This window comes from Bactrocera tryoni, chromosome 4, assembly GCF_016617805.1.
Source record: "Bactrocera tryoni isolate S06 chromosome 4, CSIRO_BtryS06_freeze2, whole genome shotgun sequence".
Lineage (NCBI taxonomy): Eukaryota > Metazoa > Arthropoda > Insecta > Diptera > Tephritidae > Bactrocera > Bactrocera tryoni.
This window is the reverse complement of record NC_052502.1, coordinates 64,909,736-64,931,806: the sequence shown is the minus strand read 5'-3', so window position 1 is coordinate 64,931,806 and position 22,071 is coordinate 64,909,736. Positions and strand designations below refer to the sequence as shown.

General features: G+C 37.5%; 1 protein-coding gene and 1 non-coding gene across 4 annotated transcripts in view; one reads left to right on the top strand and one right to left on the bottom strand.

Annotated features, from left to right (window-relative positions):
* Nucleotides 1-22,071, bottom strand: part of LOC120773544 (rho GTPase-activating protein 26) — a 204,115-nt gene that overhangs the window by 122,680 nt on the left and 59,364 nt on the right. The gene's annotated exons all lie outside the window — the stretch shown is intronic.
* LOC120776230 lies at nucleotides 6,188-6,381 on the top strand. Its single transcript, XR_005705416.1, has one exon. It is a non-coding gene; the product is annotated as a U2 spliceosomal RNA (small nuclear RNA).

The following is a 22,071-nucleotide window of genomic DNA, read 5'->3' as shown; positions in this document are numbered from 1 at the left end:
CTTTCTAGATTAACAATCTTTTTTTTTGGTTTCAGATAACTAGGAGGGTTGAAATCATGGGCATGGTCACGTGGAAAATTTTACAGACCTCCCACTTCGTCAGCTCATAATTTTGAAAATTTTTTACTTTTTTTCAGTTTTTAATTTTTTTCTGTACTCTTCTAAAATTAACAAATAACTAATAAAAAAAATGGATAATAAAAAAATTAATTGTCTTTTTTTACACTTTAAAAATTACCTGAAATTCATGCGTCTGGACCATAATACCCCCTTAAATCTTTTCAGTACCTACAACTTTGCCATATAACTCTTTCTATACGACACATAGTTTTGTAGAAATCGAGATTAAAGGTTTTTAACCCTTACAAACCACCAACTACTGGTTCCATCTTCCACTTCCCAACCTGAAATCGTCTGTATATTATTTTTCCTTTCAGTTTTGTTATTCTGTCTTTCGTTGGAACTCCAATGGGTTTCCAACCTAATATGAATTATATTTTTTCACGTTTTGCCATTTTTAAAGGCTTCTGCACTGCTCTTGTCTCTTAAACGCAGTTTATACCCCAAAACATCTTCAAGTGTGTGCCTCATACTACTAATTTTTTGCGCACAACTGTGTAAAGGCAGCAAGTGCGCAAAGCGTCATGGCGGAAAAACAGTTTTAAGGCTCATTACGAAATAACCAAAGCAGTTAATTTGACATTATTTCGCAGAGAGATGCCACATCGCATTGTTTTTGCACACAAATATAAATCTGGTTTGTTTATGTTGGGTCTCAGAGTTGCACGTTGCCATTTTTTTATTTTGTTTTATTTTATTTTTTGTGTTTTTCTCCCGCCTTTGGGTAATTTTACGTGCATTTGCCGCCTCAAACCTCACTTCGTTCACTTACACATTCGCATCTATTCAGCTCTTTCGGCTAATTTAGCTTTTTTACGTACTTTTTGCGAATGCTTTGTACACTTTTCGCTTTGTTTTTGTGGGTTAATTTTATTGTCTGTGACATTTTGCTTCCTCCATTTGACATGGCAAAAAAGTGACAACCGTGTGCAACAACAATAGCAATGCTTGCGATTCAACTGCAAAGGAGTAAAGCACTTCATTTCGAAAAACGGTGGCAGTAATTGTTGTTGTTTATAGTTTTTGTTGTTTTTGCATTATTTTTTTTCTAATTTTTTACCTTTACAAAGCAGCGTGGAAACAAAAAACTCCAGCTTAGCTTGAGAAATGTGCAAATTACGAACCGTGTGCTATTTTTCGAGGCAAAACTTACATACATACACCTCGCACATACATATGTATAGGTGTGTAAGTGCATCGATTTAGTAACAACAATGCAAACAGAGGCGTGCGCGCTGGTGGAGTAGCGCAACAGTTTAATTGACTTGTTGCTGGCTATTTGACTGCAATTGCAGTTGCATGTAAGTACATATGTATGAATATATATGTATATAAACTTATGTATGAATGTACGTATGAATGCATATATGAACGTACGTCTGTATGTACATACTTGGCATGTACTTCATGAGTATTTGGGCTCCAACTGCGACTTTGTTAGACCAATTTTTACTAACGGAATTCGGTATTCTGCTGCACCGAAGCCATAACAACCAAAAAGGTATAAGAAGAGAATTATCTTGATTTTGATCAATAGTTTGTATGGCCGCTTTATGCTATATTGGTCCGATGTAAACATTTTATAAGCAGCTTGCATCGTTGCCTTAAACAATAATCCACATCCAATTTCGTGTCGATATCTCGTCAAATACAAAAGTTTTCCATACAAGGACTTGAGATAGAACAGTCAGCTACATGCTATAGTAGTCCGATCTAAAGAACGCCTTTGATAATAATCTCTGCCAAATTTCGGAAAGACATCTTGACAAATTAAACAGTTTTCCATACGAGGCCTTGAGTTGGATCTATCAGTTTGCATTATAGCTATATGCTATAGTAATTCGACAACGGCGATTCCGACGAATCAACAGCTTGTTAGGCAGAAAGAGACATTTGAAAATTTTCAAGTCGATATTTCAAAAACTGAGACACAAATTAAGAAGAAGAAGAGACACCAGTTGGCGTATGTACAGACAGACGTCACGCTGATTATTTCCATATCTTCTTCTTTACTGGCGTAGACGCCGCTTACGTGGTTATAGGCGAGTTAATAACAGCGATTCAGTCGTTTCTTCTTTTTGCAATGTGGCGCCAATTGGAGATTCCAAGCGAAGCCAGGTCCTTCTCCACTTGGTCCTTCCAACGGAGTGGAGATCTTGCTCTGTTTCTCCCGGCAGGCACTGCGTCGAATACTTTCAGAGCTGGAGTGTTTTCGTCCATTCGGACATTACAAGGTGTGTTCCAAAGTAAACAGGACTTTAAAAACAAAAAACAGAAGAAATGGTTTTTTCGGCAAAATCAATTTATTTTGTTCAAAATAGTCTTCTTCTGCTTCAAAACAGCTTTTTGCACGTTCCAAAAGCATGTCGAACGAGTGTTCTAGCTCGTTGGCCGGTATGGCCGCCAGTATGCCGGTGCAAGCCTTTTGAATGGCCTCTACGTCTGCATAACGCTTTCCTTTCATGAGCAAATGCATTTTTCCGAAAAGGAAGAAGTCGCACGGTGCCATATCAGGTGAATACGGGGAGTGGTTAAAGGTTAAAATGTGGAGGTTATTCTGCCAATGGAGGTTTCCAAATGTTTTAAACCGCTTGTTTTTCAAAAGATTCACTACTCTTGAAACCAAAAACAGATCATTTATGTCAGAAATATACCCTTAGGTTTGAAATTACCTGGATAAACAATAGATGACATTACAAGTTTCAGGTGTAGGTCACTTTTGCAACTTCAACACAGACAGTTGGTGTATCAGTCACGCTCTCAACTCCTTATAGTACGACACGCCTTTAACCGTTTTTGCAGAAATTTCGAAAGAAGCATTTTAAAAAGTTAACAATGACGATTGCCTAAAGGCGCAGTTAATGTTTTCAAGTCAGGCAGGCCTTCTGAAATCCAATAATTTATAATTAGGCTAAGCCGCACATGGAGTTAGTTTTTGGAATTCAGGTGAGATTTGGCAAATTGTGTAATAGGTATGCATTTTATTATGGTGAAAATATTTTGGTGTTTAAAAAATTAGCTGAAAAGTCAAGCATATAATTTCCTATACTTCGACTTTCGTTGTCGAACCTTTCGTTGAGAATTATTTATATCGGGAAAAGTTGATGCTGCTCGAATAGACACACTTTAGTAAAAACTAGAAGTCAATATTTACATTTATCAAACTATATACAAACAAGAAAAAATTAAAAAAAAAAAGTTTTTGAATTCAGAGACTTAGAAATGTGGCGTAGATTTACTTAAAGACTACCACAAATTGTAAGAATTAACAAGAAAGGTATGTAGGTGTTACTAAAAGATGAGTTATGGGCGGCTTAGCTTCCAGATTTATAATCCATATTAGTGTGACACACTCTTCTGGATCAGTTCCCAGAAGAGTGTGTGTGTTTTTGTAGAACGAAGTGGAGTTAATATTATACTTAGTTAAGAAAATATGGCGGTCAATTTGGGATCACTGCTCATACTACTCACTGTAAGAATCGTTGTTGCCTGTCTTTAATACAAATTTTGTAATATTTTTTTGGCGGACTCACCTGCAAAGATAAAAAAGAAATAACAGATCAGAAACCAAGATTTACCGTGTACGTTTAAATAAATCAAGCTTGTTAAAAAATATTTAAAAAATACCGTAAGGAATGCCTAGTAAAACCAATAAATACTACGAAATTACTGAGAAAACAAACAACGAAAGCGCGCAAATTTCGCGGTATAAATAAATTGATAAGGAAACTCGATCAACATAAAGCAAATTTTTGTAAAAAAAAAAAAACAAAAACGAAAAAGCCAAAAACTCAAATTCGCAAATGCGAAAAATAAACACAAAGCAAATGTACACATGCTTGGCTAAAGAAAACACACAATAATATGCGGTAAACCAAAAGGAGAGTTTACAAAAACAAAAATAGTAATAAATAAGTGATAAAAAAATAAACAAAAAAAAATGAAAAAATAAAGCATTAAAAAATCACAAAAACAAATAAACATTAAACCGCGTCATCGATGATTTCCTATTTAAATGCTTTCCAAGGTGAGCCGAAACGTTTAACGGTTAGCGGATGAGCAGCGCTCACTGGAAGCTAGCTGTTGAACAATGCTGGCATTTACATATAAATATATATACAAACACATACACATAATATATATGCACATAAATTTTTGATGCGTCAGCGTTTAATTTCAAAGTCAGAGGTCAACGTGGGACGTAAAATTTTATTATCGACTGTACTAATTGAAAATTACAAGCAAAACAAAAATAAAACAAGAAACGCAAAGTAAAATGAAAAACAAGAAAAAACGTTAGTTTCGGTTGCAACGAAGCTTCAATATCCTATAAAAATAAGGAAGTTATCTCAAAAGAACTTAATTTTGATGAGACAAGCACGCTATAATGGTTCAATCTGAAAAAAAAAACAGATTGCAGAGATTGCAGGATTGCCTTGAATAATATAGATAATAAAGTTTTCCATACAAAAACTTGATTTTGTTCCAACAATTTGTATGTCAGTTACGGACTATAGCAGTTTAAACCGGAAAAAGTTTTCAGTTACTGTAGCGTTGTTCTGATACATAATCCATGCCAAAATTTCGTAAAGATCTCATCAAATAAAAAAAAATTCCATACAAGCACTTGACTCCGAAAGCTCAGTTTGTATGGTAGTCGGCGGTCCCCACAAATGACCATCTTCAAGGGAAGAAAAAGAATAGTTAAATATTTCAGATCTACAAGGTCTGTCGCAAAAGAAAGAGGACTGTTAAAAAAAACAACAAAAAATTAATATTTTTCAAAACATATATTTTTTTATTCAAAGCATTTCAAATGAGTGTTTAAGGTAATTTTTTGGAATGCTCTTGAGAATATCGGTCGTCGCCTTTTGGATAACAGAAATGTCCTGAAACCAGTGTCCTTTCATGGGCAAATGAAGTTTTCCAAAAAGGTAAAAATCACAGGGTGCCAGATCAAGTGAGTAGGGTGAGTGATTAATGGTTAATATTGAGTTTTTTGTAAAAAAAATCAGTGACAAGCGTCGACCGATGACACGGCGCATTATCGTGCAACAGGCGCCAGGACCCTGCCTCACGGTATTGTGGTCGAGCACGACGAATGCGTGACAAAAGGCTCTTCATAATACCAAGGTAAAACACAGCATTAATCGTTTGGCCAAGTGGGACGAACTCTCGGTGTACAATACCCTCGGAATCGTAAAAAACAAATCAGCATTGTCTTTATTTTTGACTTCTGAAGACGACCGACTTCTGATCGTCACAGAGGTCCTCACGACCTTCTTGGAATCGCTTAAACCACTCATGCACATTACTACGGGATAGGCACTGATCACCATAAATTTTTTTCATCATTTGAAATGTTTCAGTAAACGTTTTCCCAAGTTTAAAACAAAATTTAATATTTGCTCTTTGCATTTTACGACCGACTAAGAGCTGCTGTCACTTTTTGATCGATAACATCGATTGTAGTTAACCAATTGTCTTAAAATGTTTACTTAATGTCAACAAGAGATCAAACTTTTTATTTCATATAACCACCAATAGGTGGCGCCACAAGAAACAGTTATATTTAAAAAGTTCTGTTTCTTTGGCGACAGACCTTGTATATCACGAAAATTGGAAATGGTTAAATCGGCTGAGGTCATCATGCTGATCAGTTTATATTTTATATGCTCTCCGACTTTTACTTCTGAGTATCATGAACTTCGTGGCACACTTAATATACCCTGTTGAGGGTATAATGAAAACCGCCTAATATACTTATGTACATATATATAAAAGTTTATGTACTGCAAAGCCAGGTATGGCAAAAATTAAATGTTTTCTTATTACGCCTATAAGTGTGTGTCAGTAGGTGGGCGTCAACGCTTTTGTTTTGGTTTTGGCGGTTGCACCTCAACGCGTGACAAGCTGTTGAGGTGAAATACACAATTTTTTCAGCTTATCACGAATGTTTTTCAAACTGTAAGTCAATTTGGAGCTTACTTTATTCAAATAAAGCTGAAAAATCTGACTACAGACAGTTAAGACACTGATTCCTTCCTTCCTTCTTTTCGCTATTGGCGTCGCTTCTCGGCTCATGGCTAAATTCAAAGTGTACTAGTTGTTATCAGCTTAACATCTGATAGATCCTACATCTGGGAACAAAAAAATTTAAACTGATTTTTTGCAAATGGACGAAATGTTTTAGGGTTTTGCTCCAGCCCTTTCACGAGTTGTCCCGATATGCAGTAACACCGGGAATTCGACTCAAATTATTGAATACATAAGTATATAATATAATATAGCTATGCATTTCCTTATCATAAATTTTTTTATGACTGAGTTTTTATTTTTTATATTTTAATGTCGTAATGACGTTGAAGACAGTTTTCGCACCCAAATCTGGTTATAACTGATTATAAGAGAACTCTAATATTTCAGCAAAAATTTAAATTATTATTAGGTCTTAATAATTATAACAACTGTAAGCACTTTAAATTGGATTTGTATCGTCTTCGTGACTAAACTAGTTAGGAATCAATTTGTTTTATATCAGATACAAACGTTTGGAATATTGAGACCTTACAATTATCATAAAAATTGGGAAAAGATGCAAATGAAGTCTCGGAGTTGAATGCGAGCGAAGCCCAGACATGTTTGGGGTGCATGCAGGAAACTGTCCTATTTGAGGAAACCAGGAACCAGTCCAGGGTCTTACAACTTCAGCCAACTAAGTGCATTTTTCAAAAAAAAAATTGTGGAAAATTTGTATTAAAAATATCTGAGTTGAATACGAGCGAAGTTCGAACACGTTTGGGGGGGCAGCTAGATGTAGCTGTTCTGCTTTTCGAAATCTAGGATCAGTTCAGAGTCTTACATCTTCAGCCTACTTACTACATTAGCACGGTAAATTTCTGACTTCTTACTTGTCTTAAGCTATACTCATCTCAGGATCAGCGGTAGAATGAAATCTAACTTAACCTAACTTCAAACATAAAATTGTCAATTAGAACTGCACTTTTCAAATCAAACAGAACTCTTGGTGCATAAACTTTTCTACCATAGTAAGTTAACACTTTTATACAACTCTAATTGAATAACTTTCATTTGCACTAAGGTTGCCAATATGTCAATACACATATACATACGTACATATAGCACACACTTCTCTATGCAGACAACTGTGACATTTGTTTATCTTGTCACAGTTCAGTGACGCTGCCAGCGCATTATGTCAACCAGCATAATTTCAAAACTCACCGCAGTTAAAGAGAAAGTATAAAAACAGTACAAAAACAACTTAAGCATAAACGAAAAATTTAATATTAAAAACCAAACAACAATGAGAGACCTTAAAGGCTTTATTTGACACTTGCTGACATTTAGGTACAAACCTTCAAACATAATCAAAAAAAAATGTCAGACAATACTCATATGAGCCACGGTAATTCACGCCCCAAAGAAAGCAGTAAGGTGAAAATTGTCAACCATAAAATTATACGTCAAATGAGAAAATTATGGAAAAAAGAATACTTAAAAGTAAAAGTGTCATGGCTTGGTTGTGTAGAAGAAAAAAGTAGAAAATAAAAGTAAAAACGCTTTCGTTGTATAATGAAATCAAGAGTGTGAAAAGAAAAGCGGAAAATTTGTCTATTAAAAACAAAATGAAGTCAATTAAGTGACAAAATGTTTTGAACTCAATGTCAGTTGGAGCGAGCAAACGTCAAAGGGGTTGCCAGACGCAATAATTTCGTTCAAAGAGTTAATTTTTGCGTTGCTGTTGAACGCTTGAGGTTATGTGTAATAAAAAGAGCTGGAACCTCAGCTAAATGGACATTTCATACTTGAAACGCAATTTCATACAACTTTTAGATGCTGTAGACACTTTCAGAAAATTGAAGAAACCATATTTAGGGTTTAAGTTGAGACCACACACAGAAAAATTATATACTATTATACTATCATTAATCTCCACCTAGACAAAATTAAGCCAAATATATAACGGGTGATAGAGGCACTTTTTTTTAGTCTTTTGTGACAGATCACGCGTAAGTCGTGACAAGCTGTCGTGTTATTTTTGTTCAGTATTGTTTGACAATTGACCATGGAAAGACTTACGTCCGAACAATCTGATTACAAATCGTTCAACTTAATTACGATAATGCACGTTCTGTAAAGAATGTGTTTCGCGCGCTTCGCTCAACTTATGGTTAACATAATCAGCCTAATGAGCGTACTATCTGCAACACCATCACCGATCTTAAGACCCAGCATTCATTATAGGATAATATTCGACCAAAAAGATCACGTCCAGCACGCAGTGAAGAAAACAAAGCAGCCGCAGCTAAAAGTGTAAACAAAGACCATGCAGAGTCAATTCAGTGCCGTCCAACGGACCGACGTATGGAACCAGATCTTTGATTAAAAGCGAAAAAATACAGCTTGTGTAAAAACTGAAACCGCTCGACATCGCAAAGCGACATTGTTTCGCTCTATGGGCTCCCGAAAAGTTCCATGAAGATCCGACATTTTCCAAATTCCAAATCAGCCAAATTTTGTTCACCAATGAAGCCCATTTCTGGCTCAATGGGTGTGTAAAAAATAAAATTGCTACATTTGGCATGAAGAGTAACCTTAAGAGATTCAAGAGCTGTCATTGCATCCAGAAAAAATGAACGGTTTGGTGTGGTCTTTGAGCTGGTGAAGTCATCGGTCCATTTTTCTTCAAAAATGATGCTGGCGAAAGCGTAATCGTCAATGGCGACCGTTATCGCGCCATGATAACCGAATATTTGGTGCCTGAAATTGAAGCTCGTGATCTCGGCGACATTTGGTTTCAACAAGACGGCGCCACTTCCCACATATCGCATCAATCTATGAATTTATTGAGAGAACACTTCGGGGAGCAGATAATTTCACGTTTTGGACCAAGATTCGACAGTTACCAGTCGAAGTGCTCGAACGAGTCATCGAAAATTAGACTCAACGGATGGATCATCTGAGACGTAGCCGCAACCAACATTTGAAAGAGACAATCTTTAAACAATAAATGCCAAAGAAAATTCTTTCGAATGATAATAAACATTCCTGTGGGGATATGTAAAGTCTAAAGTCTATGTGGACAATCCCACTTCGATTCAGCCTTAGGAGCAAAACTTCGAAAATTGGACTTAAGGGATGAACCTCGAAACGGATCAACTTTTTATCATACATTATTTTCTCTTTCTAACTTTGGGGGTAATTGAGACTAAATCAATCACGAAACCCACTTAAGCAATAATGGTACAAGACTCCTATAATTTAATTTTTAAAAGAAATATCAGACAAGACATTATTTTCCATTATAGTATTATATTGATTGCGATGCTTCCGAAGCCTATTTCTTCGCCGAGAACATAACGATACGATATATATAACGATAAAGTCGAAAGATTTATTTAATTCAAAGTTAGCTACTAAAACCCAACTCTGGAACGTAGCCTTTTTGAAAACAGCAAAGCTTGAGAATCTGAAAACAAAAAAAGCAAACAATTTTCACTGATAATATAAGGTACAAGCGCGAAAATCACACCATTATTATTTACGAAAAAATCCATAAAATACTTTTAAAATTATTATTTTTTCCTTACTAAACCCCATTACTGTTCCGAAATCGCTGACAGTGGTTCTCGAAAGATAAAACCAAGGAACCTGTTGCATCAGCAGAATACTCCGAAAACCTTAGAGATACCAGCTCTATCACTACCTCTAAATTTTAGTAGAAATACGAAAGAGTGATTAAGATCAAGCTCCCACACTTTAGTTTAAGTTGGGTATAACGGCACCAGATACGGATAGGTAAGAGTTCACCACAGAAATATAAAATGGTTGTGCATACTATATGAATGGTATTTCCAGGCGCTACTTGAAAATTCAGCTTCACTTTTTATATTATATTTCTGCAGTTGAGATGCTCTTTGGGGAGTTGGATTGTGTTGGTTCGCCCTTGAGTTCTTAAGTTTGTTCCAAGCCTTAGTGTTTGTTGGATTTAGCGGATATTAAATGAACGTCTCACTCAAAATCGCACAGCCAATCATATTTTAAGAACAGGTTAGGCTAAATTAGGTCTTTGTGCTGATTCTAAACGATAGATCTCGCTTGAACAGCTGTTGGTGCTTTGAGCTAGCCATAAATTCCCAAAAAATGGATAACCAGATAATTTAAGACCAAGATATCCTCATTTACTACGAAGGCTGCTATATATATTCTGGCCTAGGAGAACATTAAGTGTTACCAGGTGCAATATGACATATCCATTGGAAAGTTTGACATTTTTTAGCATAACATCACTCAGAACGTTTTGTCATTTAATCGTGAAGTGTTTTATTTACAGGGAATTAAAAAATTCATCTCGGCCAAAAAATGGAATTAACTCGTGAACATTTTCGTGCGATCATTTTTCACAACTTTCGACGTGGATTAACACGACAAGAGTGCATCGATGAACTAAAATCTTTGTATGGCTATGAAGCAGCATCCTATAGCACTGTGAAAAACTGGTACAACGAATTCAATCGTGGCCGACGCTCGCTCAAAGACGAATTGCGTGAAGGTCGTCCAAAAACAGCCGTTGTACCAGAAAACATCGATGCCGTACGTGAACTGATAATGCAAGACCGTCATGTAATATACCTTCAGATAGAGGCATGCCTATGCATTTCTCCCACCAGCAAACATTCGATATTGCATGAACACCCGGCCGTAAAAAAGGTTTGTTCTCGTTGGATCCCGCACAATTTGACAATCGCTCAAAAAAAGGATTGGTGTAAAGAAATGCCGAAAAAATACGATCGCGGTGCTTCAAAAGACGTTTATAATAATAATCATGGATATATGCGTATGAGCCCGAAAAAAAAGAGCAATCGACAAAAACAAGAAAAAAAAAAAAAATTAGCCAGAAATATATATAGCAACTTACGTACCAAGAGAATATTATTTTAAGGTTAATATGCCACAGAAAGGGTATAAATGAGTTTATTTAAAAAATTAATACATATACATATGTACATGTATAAAAAACCAATGAAAATATAAGCCGTACAAAAGCTAAATGTCTGCATTTCCGAGAAGGTAGAAAAGTGTAATTTTAGTAGCAATCTAAAGCGGCCAAGGCGTTTAGCTGCGGAAATGTTAAGCTTTTTCACAAGTGCCAACTATTAGCACCTAATTTAGTAAATGGTGAACACCGGTAGCCGCTAAAACGAAAAACACAAAAAAAAAAGGAAAACAAAAATATCAAAAGTGGAAAGCAAAAAACAAGTAGTGATTTTTTTAAATTAGTGTTTACATTTTACGCTGAATTTGATAATGGACCATACTTTTGTGGTGCTCATTTGGCCGCTGATAGTTTCCTCCAATGCTTTATTTTAGGAAATATTAAAGAAATCAACAACGCACCGCTTCAGCCGAACTAAAAGTTCACCTTTCAACAAACACAAGAAACAAGACAGCTAGCACTGCAGTGTGAGATCAGCGGATATTCAGATACAGTGGGTTGCTAAAGCAGTGGGACTCGGGTGAGGTCTATTCTTTTAAATTATAAAAATGCTTTAAAATTTTGGAAAACTAAATTTGAGTTTTATAGAAAGTTAAAATTAAGAAATGCAAACTCGGAAGCTTAGATTTGATTCTCTAAAATTTTTACGCGAAAGGCTTTGGATAAAATAGTAAAAATGTTGATTTGAATAACTAAAAAAAAGTTAAACTTTTTATATTAATCTAACCTGACTTTAAGTTACTAGCCAAAAATAATAATAATATGAAAGTACAGCCCAAATATATATAATAAGGTTATAAATAAATTTAAAATAAGTTTTTTTAAAAGCAACGTTGCTTCTTTACTGTCCCACAAGCTTCTCTTTTCTTTATAAATTCAGGAGGCCTTTCAGCAACAAGAACTACATTACATTCGAGCCGAAAGTCCGACAAACTGTGAAAAGAACCGGAAGATTCTCGATGTTAATCTCCGCTTCCACAAATGAGACAGCATTACGTTTTTGACGAACCCAGCGTTGTGGTAGACTCGCTATGACACAACTAAGCTTTTCGCCAAACTTTTGACTACGCATCATCTGTCTGTCATCAAACAAACAGTAATCATATTCGCCCCTTGGCTCGCACGTCACTGTTGACAGTTATAACTTTGAAGTCGGAGATAATTTCGTCCGTCTTGCAACACGCAGAATAACTCTTGCCAACAGGTGTTTCTTCGCTGATTAGGCAATTGAAAATTAAAGTCCCCTCCCCACGAACAAAGACCAAATTCCAGAAGTCACTCATTATCCCCGTCCGTCTATATGTTGCAGAGGCATGGACGATGACAACAACTGATGAGTCGGCCTTAAGAGTGGTCGTGACAAAGGTTTTGCTGAAGATTTATGGTTCTCTACGCATTGGCAACGGCAAGTGCTGCAGTCGAAGAAACGTTGAGCTGTATGAGATAAACGGCGGCATTGACATAGTTCAGCGAATCAAGAGACAGCAGCTGCACTGACTAGGTTATGTTGTCCGGATGGCAGAAAACACTCCAGCTTTGAAGGTTTTCGATTCAGTACCCGCTGGTGCAAGCAGAGGTAGAGGAAGATCTCCACTCCGATAGGGAGCACCTGGCTACACTTGCCAACTCGAATTGGCGTCAAATAACGAAAAGAAACCGCGCTTAGCGGTGTCTACGTCAGTAAAGAAAAGGAGAAGATATAAGAACCGCACTTGTGATTTTTGTGAAATCTCTAAAGAGGTCTAACAGTTTGTTCAACTTACTGCCCAAAAGAGTTCGTATCAGAGCGAGCTTTAAAACTCCGCTGATCTACAGCCAACAGTACTGACAAGAAACCTTTGAAAGCTACGTTGATCTACAGTAGGAATACAGCTTTTCCTACCTTGAAATAGAATTGAAATTAGCTTATATTTCCAGAAAAGTTTTGACACATAAATGTTTTCTTATAAAATCTCTAAAAAAAAAAAATAGACGGAAACAAAAACAGGACATTTTATCCGGATGGTTCTCTGTCGGCTGATTTCGAACATAGCACTTTTATTTTGTTTGTTTATTATTTTTCTTCGAAATCTTCACGAAATTTGTCTAAAAAGAGAGCTTGAGTTCGCGCTAGACGCAGCTCTAATAGAAATTTCCCATAAACTTGCTTTGTGGCATGTTCGATATCACTTGAGAGCTACTGTAAAATGGCTAAAAATTAGTATGCTTGCACACACACACACACACACATTCGACAACTTTGAGGCGCGTCTGCCTGTTCACTGCTCACCTAACCCATACGAGATCGTTGTACTCGCACTCTACAAACAGATTTCCAATGTTTACTTAGGCAGCTAACTAAGAAAAACAACTAAAACAACACATTTGTTTGTAGAGAAAATAAATAAAAGACGCCAAACATACACAGAAGACACAAAGAAGCTTGTACGTATTAACTGTCATAACAGCAACAACAGCAAAAAGGCGTTATTAAGTCACAGAAAAAAGCGTCAACCAAAAGTTTGAAATCAGTCTTCTTCATCGGTTACTTCGCCGAAAACTGTTTTCGCAGCGGAAAAAAAGGCAGAAACAAAGTAAGACATGTTACCGTTTTCTCTTCGCTGTCTTCCCTGCTTTTGGGTCTGTGGGCGCAAAACAAGTAATTATTTGGCGCTTGACGGTTGACGTCTCCATCTCAAATTCAAATAATGATGTCACAACGCTGCTATTGTGGGCCTTAGTTAAACGTAACGGTGAGCAAATAAAAATATGTGTGTACGAAAGTGCCGACAAGATTCTTCCAAAATGGGAAAGATCAGAAGTTAACTAAGGTTTACAATAAAGGCACGACATGCGAAAGCGAAAATGAAATTTGTGTGGCTTTGTAATGGCAAGCCTTTTTTGGCGGTTGGGAGACCAAAATTGGCGCGATAATGGCGTCATTAAACAAAACAGTATATTTCGGAGAGATTGGAGCGATCAAACTGTGTAAAAAAATAATGAACAGAGTAAAGATTTGAGTATGTGAAGCGCCCACATAAACTACCTTAATTAACAAAATAGAGAGCGTACCGTTTGACAAGCTAAACGCAAATTTTACTCTTTTCATTCCAGCGACTACTTCGTGAGTGAGAAGTAGAACCTGCTTAGCGCGCTTGGAACAAATATCTAATGGATCTAAGGCAAGTCCTAGACGATTCACGCCTGCGTAAAGAATATTCAGCGCGTTATTGCTGACATACGGCGCCAATTGCTGCAAAAAGTGGTCCTCTCGGTTAGAATTTATTCAATCCAGCCGGGACAGTAAATCGCCTAAGATAATTTTGAAAGCAAACTCTTGTCGTTCTTATCGTTTGAATTTATTTCTTCTTTAAAACCACATATCTAAAAAAAAACACTCTTTATATGTTAGGTGAGGTTAGGATGGCATCCAGAGAAATTGCACTTGAACTGCTATATCCAAGTATATTCCTTAGCGAAGTCAAAGAAAAATAGAACTCCAGTGTTCGATCTTATAAGTTAACAAAACGCTTAGTGGCCAATGCACCTTTATATAAAATATAACGGGTGATCCAAGTAAAGATACTTTTTCCGATAGTCCTTTTTGACAAATCACGCGTGAATCACATTTTACGTCGCGATCTTAAACTGAAAATACAGCTTGTGCAAGAACTGAAGCCGCTCACATTCCCAAACGACAACGCTTCGCTCTATGGGCTCTTGCAAGGTTCCAAGAAGATCCGACGTTTTCGAGCCAAATTTTGTTCAACGATTAGGCTAATTTCTGGCTCAATAGTTATGTAAACAAAAAATTGTCGCATTTGGGACGAAGAGCAACCTAAAGAGATTCAAGAGCTGCCCTTTTATACAGAAAAAACAACGGTTTAGTGTGCTTTGTGCGCCGGTGGATTCAATGTCGCCATGATAACCGTCTGAATCTAATACTGAAATTGAAGCTCGTGATCTCGACAATATTTGATTTCAACAAGACGGCGCCACTTCCCACACATCGCAACAATCAATAGATTTATTGAGAGGACACTTCGGTGAGCAGATAATTTCACGTTTTGGGCCGGTCGATTGGCCACCAAGATCGTGTGATATCACACCGTTCGACTTTTTCCTGTGCGTACATGTATGTATATGCTAAAATCTTCGCCGCTTCGATACAGGTCTGGGATCGAAGCATCACTCGTGTCATTCGCCAGTTACCAGTCAAAATGCTCGAAGTCATCGAAAATTGAACTCAGCGGATGGACCAATAGAGACGTAGCTGCGGCCAAACATTAGAAAGACATAATCTTCGAAAAAAAATAAGTGCAGGAGAGTGTTGTTTCGAACGAAGTCGGTGTGCCGTTAAAATTTTGTTGGTAGAAGATTAAATTTTAAAGTTTTTAGAAGAAAGAGAAATCTACAACTCGCGACTGCTAGAAACTTAACATAAGTCAAACACAGGTTAAGTCAAATGAGGTTTAGCAAAGGGCAAAAATGTCTAAAAATTATGTTGGAAAAAGAATTCTAAGAGGTATATTCTATACGTAGATTTGGAGGGTTACAAAATTATAAATAATCTTGATTGTTGGTTGAAAGCTGATTTTTTCCACACCAGCTTGACAATATCTCCACTTGGAGCATTCAGCGCCGTAGAAACCATAGGAGCTCTAATGTGACCCTTAAAATAATTAAGTTCTATAAAAACTTTCTATTGCCAAAACTTTTAGTAAAAATTTCAACATTCGCTCCTTCTAACTTTAAAAATGCTTTCGCAGCCAATTGACTGTGAAAATAATTCCCACAGTTATAGAAAATTTTAAATTTTACTCCAACAGGATGTCTATTGTGCCGCAGCCAGCTAATTTACAGACAAACAACATTTTGGTGAGGTGTAAAAGTACTAAATAAACAATAACAATAACAATGATCATAAATTTGAAATGTTACAAAAAAGGTGAAACATAAGTTCGTGTGCACCAAAAGCACAACTAAAAACGATTCATGCGAATAATCAGCAAATTGCATGCAACACCAGACTCTGGGCGACACAATGAGCGGCGGCAGTGCTGATGATGAGGAAGCGCAGCAACCACAGCTGTGATTAATGTGCAGCAGCACGCTCCAGACGACAACGGTATATTACAACAAACAGCCGCAGTCAGCAAAAATGCCGTAAAACAATTTTTAAATGTTGGCAGACGGCAGAAGTGGCAAATGCAACGAAAAAAGTGGCCACAAATGGCATTGCGACCTTTTTGTGCCACCGGCACCGCCACCGCGTCTCGAGCGTACGCCGCAGAAGTATGGAACGACGTTGGTGGCGCGCTTAAGTCCACAGCGTGGCAAGATGACACGCAGCCCGAGTGTTTGCGAGTAGAAGCGTTAAGGCGTTCATAAAGCGATTACTGTCGACCGGGAGGGTTGTTACCTCGCTTTTTGACTATATAACAGTTATACAATATTAGTGTGGCATATTTATGTTACTCAACTGAAAGACTACTTGAAAAGGTGTGTGTGTATAAATATTTAGACACGCTGTTGCTCGGGGGTGGCGCACAGAGAGAGATAACTGTGTGATTGCCACAGCCGCTGGATCATTAATCTCGCATATGGGCACCCACGTATGACCTTCTTGGGCGCACGGCAGTTATTTGATTGCTTTTTCTTTAATTTAGCAAACAAAACAGTAGTTTTCGGCAAAAAAAACGAAAAACAAACTTCAAGGGGGGTAACTGTTGTCTGCGGCCAAACTTTTAACCACCTTACGTTGTATAGCGGTACTCCGTTCAAAAAATAAAGATGAAAGAGCAGCAGTGACATACAATTTTCCTCTGATGTTTCACTAAATTTCTCTCAAGAGAACGGTTTGGCATACTGGTGCCAGCATCAAGCAAGTTTTTCTGGAAAGAGTCTCAAAATTTGTTATTATCCAAAAAGAAAACTCTAGAACTGATACTTTATTGAATTATTCTCTTATATCCAGACACAACTTCAGTTTCGGTACAGAAAGCAGACACAATTGATATAAATTCATAGTCAAAAAGTACGAAAATTATTTGGATTTCGACGAGATCTTATCGTGAGTATGAAATGCTAACTACGCGAACATGTTGTTTGAAGCGCTTAGATTAGGTTAAGGATAGTTGCTAACAGAGATCTCACTTGGACGGCTTGGAACACCGGTTCGTTGTGGTACCTAAAACTCCTAAATAGTTAATTACAAGACGCTCACAAATCGACAAAGTGCATACATTTCTTGAGAGTCAATATCAGTTTTGGCTATGTCTTCTGGTTTGCCGAAGGTAGGACTGCTGAGATGTTTCAACCTCAGTCTTGGAATGGCTGGCCAATGAAGCAAAAAGTGCTTGGCTGTTTCCATCTCACTCCCCTCTATACAATTTTGACAACTTGCGTCTGATTCAAGAACGTTAGAACGCAAGATGACAATGGAGATCCAACGGATAAGAGCGGGGTAAGGAATCTGCTACTTGCTAGCTCATCGGCTTTGCAGTTGCCAGCGATTCTGCTATGGCCGGACACCCAAACGAGTCTGCTGATGAAGGAGATTAATAGCAACCGCTTCTGCCTGAAAAACACTACAGTGGCCCGGTAGCTTAAAGCTAAGGCTGATGGCAATGTCAGTACTGAAAACACCCACTCCAGCCTTCCCCCCTAGTTTTGACCCAACCATGAAAACCCAACCAGCTCAATGGGCCTCTTCCCCAGGGACTGCTTCCCATGCACATATCCTTCGTGGGTATATGTTCTTTATTGGAAATCCTTCATATACATAAGTAGCTTCACTGAGCCTTAGAGCGCCTTGCAATTGCGGGCAGTGTCCACGTGTGCATTGTGTATCGGTAAATGCGTTCAAGTTTTTGAGCGCCCTCCACCATAGAACCATTGCCTTGACTACTAGGTTGAAGTGGTATTTCGTCAACATTTTTAAAATGGTGCAAGCTTTAACTATTTTTTAAAGGCTTTGCGATAGTCAGGTTGGTATTTAAATACAAAATTACTCTCTGCACTACCCACGCACCAGTTTTGCCATAATTTAAACAAAGCTTAGCTAGAAAAACCTGCTAGTTAGATAGTATCGTTGAAAAAAACTCAGTTTATCTCGAAGCTTTGCTAACCACCTTCTTGAAGTGTTCACAAAGCTAGGTCAAGCTCGCTGGTGAGCAGTAACATTTATTTATCCTTTCATCGTCATCCGTTTAAACTGCCTGCAATTCAATAAGCTGTCCGTATGAAAATATTAGTTGTTTTAGGTCTTTTTTACTCGAAGAATTTCAAGCTCGGAGGCATTTTATGGATACACGGAGTATTACTATCGCAAAACGGTCGAAAAGCCAGCTATCTTTCGAACTGAACTTTTTTCATGATGTCCGACTACCTTTCGAACTGATATATTTTGATGATCTAGTTCTGAAGCTTACCACTTTAATCGTTGTTTGGTCTCTTGTGTATAATCCAATTTTACGAAGCATCCATATTTTTTTTAAATACTGTAAACCCCCATTTTATTAACGACCAAATTATCTTTGGCACACTATTTTCTACATCATTTTCTAGCTTTTCATTAAGAATTTCTGATGTGATATTCTTTGTGGGCGAACTGGCAGTCCGTTGAACTTCACTCGTGCTTGTTTAAATCCATTTCTAGCCTACTGATTGACAGGATAAAATTTCTCAGAAAGATTTTTCTTGATTGAGTTATTACAAATCATCTAAGCTCTCCAGTTTCAACAAGGAGAATATTAATTAAAGGGAAATGTGAGCAACAGCGGTGTTCTGTCGAATCGTAGAGAAATTCGGCTGCGCTAGTTTCGGCATTCGAACGTTGACTTTTTCTTTTTATTTCTTTTATTTTGTTAAAGCCAATGGACTTGCTTTTGCTTTGGTTTACATACAACTTACATATGGTTTTTCTATGTGCTATATTTTTCATTTTTCTGTTTTTAATTTGGTGATTTTCATTATATTGCACAGCTCATTTATGATTTCCGGCGTTGGATTGTTTACACGCTCGCTCACCACACTTCGCTATCAATGCTGTTATTTCAATTGTTATTGCCCTTACTACTATATGTTTATTATTACTGTGTTTTTGCGATAACAATAATGAAAATTACTGGAACGAAACAAATTTCAATTAAATTATATAGTCCTCATGTGAATCTGTCAATTTATAGGTATTTGTTTGGAGCGTTATGAGCGAAGTACGCCCTTGATAGCTATACTCAATATTTACAGCAGCGGTCTCAACAATTTGTTAGGAAATCAATGCGGCGCTTTGTATAATAATCCGTGCCAAATTTCGTTTAGATACCTTGACAAATAAAATATGTTTTCCAAACAAGGACTTAGTTGGAACGTTCAGTTGGTATGGCAGCTATATGGTATAGTGTTCTGATATCGACTGTTGCGACAAATGAAAAGCTTCTTGAAGAGAAAAGAACATGTACAAAATTTCTGATTGAAATCTCAAAAACTGGGGGACTAGTTCGATAATATACAAATAGACGGGCAGGGCTTGTCACATATTCACATGTCATTTATTATAGAGCCTCCGAAGTTTGGCTCCTAAAGAGTTTAAAGAATTGAAGATTGGAATTCGCTCGTTTAAGAGCGTTGTGAAATGAAGGTTTTAGCAAAGTTCTCCACATTTCTCACCCAATCCACGTAACTTTCGTACTCGGCCAACGTCCATGAGGAAATATTATGTTTCTACTTGTATAGTAGGAACAGTGAGGAAAGAAAGAATTGAAGAAAGTATAGAAAGCAACGATATTCTCAGCTCACCAACTATAGTACTATTACCACGAAACACCGCACAGTTATAGCGAATGCTGCCCGAATTGTTCGGGACAAATCGAATACTTCATAAATATTTTTGAAATAAACTGTAGAGAACTAAACTAGCAACTGGAGAATGAGATGCACTGACATGGAATACAAAAATGTTGACATAGTTCAAGTTTATACAAATTATGTAACATATTATATAACTGTACAGTACAATGTTAAATATCGCAATTTTTATGCTTTAAAAAGTGTAAACTCTCGACAGTCAGAAGAGGTATGCAGAACAGTTGAACTTTACCACGTGTGCAAAGCTTTCAACAAGACTTACGTTTTAACTAAGAGAAGTCGTTCATATGTTCGGAGGATTGAGATTGACACAATTCGAGATGAACTAGAGTCTTTCACTGCCTCTAGCCTAGTCGAATAAGTTCCTAACACTAACTAGAAGCTTGCTGGAGTTGGAATATAATAACATGTTTCGATTCAATTTATGGTGATCTGTGGTTTGAGATCCAGATATCGCTGCGTAAATGGATTTCGAGCTTATCTAGAGCTTTTTGCTGTTTTTAGCCTAGTTCAATACGATTATAATACTAGAAGCTTGCTGGAGTTGGAATGTAATATCTTGTTTCGAGTCAGGTTTTGTCGAGATGAGTTTTGAGTTTCAAATACCGCTGTGTAAACGGGTTTCGAGATGATGTAGAGTCTTTCAGTACCTCTAACCCGGCCAAATACGTTCCCAACACTTGAAGCTTGCTGGTGTTGGAAAATAATTACTTGTTTCGATTCAATTTATGGTGATCTGTGGTTTGAGATCCAGATACCAATGTGTAAATGGATTTCAGCATGATCCTAGAGCTTTTCACTGCTTTTAGCGTAATCAAATACATTCCTAATATAGAAGTTCGAGTAAATTTTTTCTATTCTGAGTTCCAAATACCACCGTCTAGTCGAAACCGGGTTTCAGTGCTGGAAGCTTATTATGTTTGTGACGATAGATTAGCTAAATGACACGGATTAGTTGAACTACTCAGCTATGTAAGTAGTTATGCGGCTGATCTAAGTTTTTCATATATTTTGTAGGAGACAAATATTACTCAAGTTTCTATGATCACAAACTTTTACCAGTAATAAATAAAAGCTTAAATGGCATGCCACATATATGGCGAGGAAAGGAAGACTTGTGCCACTTTCTACGCATAATCTCACCATCGTGCTGACAATTGTCACCAATAAATTAGCATAACCATCTTGAAACCCACAGCACGCTTCTAACCGCGTCTTATATGGAACCCCCCACACCTTAGAAGTAACACACGTCCACCAGCCTATGCACCTAACTGAAGCCATTAACTATGCACTTTATAAGCTAAAATATTTAGTGCATTTTATGTGCACTGCTAGCCTCTAACAGGGTCGTAAGTCACACTAAGCCGACGGCTGGGAAAAACCACACCAAGAACACACGCTCAAGTTGACTTTGGCAGCGCGAACGCATTTCATTTAAATTTAATACAACCGAAAGTAGCTTAACGCAATAAACATGGCTTATTGCATAGCACACCGGCGGCTGATTGCGCGACGGCGCGGAGCGCGACTAGTCGCTGGTTAGACGCTTGATTAGCGCGCAAGCCAAGTCCGCCAGTTGTGAGCTGTCGACCGAAGTCAAATCGGCGGTTTGCACGCTGATCGCGCCTAAAATTAGTACCAAGGACGTTCGGTTCTGTGGCACAAGACATTAAGAAAAAGTAGATATGTATGTACGAACTACAAAGCAGTATTTAGACAGGTTAACGCGTGGACTAACATTGACGGCGTTCAGCACAGCGCGAAAAGACACGGTCGCTCGCCAAATGTCGCTGTGTTGCTGTGGCTGTGCATAAGTAAGTAAGCGCGGTGACTTAACTAACTTTGTCGGCCGACTTAGCGGTTAAGTAATGAAAGACTTATTGGCAGTGGCACTAGCTGGTTCTTGCTGCTGGCGGTGGCTTACTTTTCAATTAAATTTGCGGCTACTAATGGTTCTACCTGCGAACCTGTTGATAAGCAATTAAGCACCGACAAAGTCCAAAGACCAAGTCCACACACATATTCAAACGCACATAGCAAGCTAATGCGGGTCACTAAAGCATAGTGCAACGATTTAAATT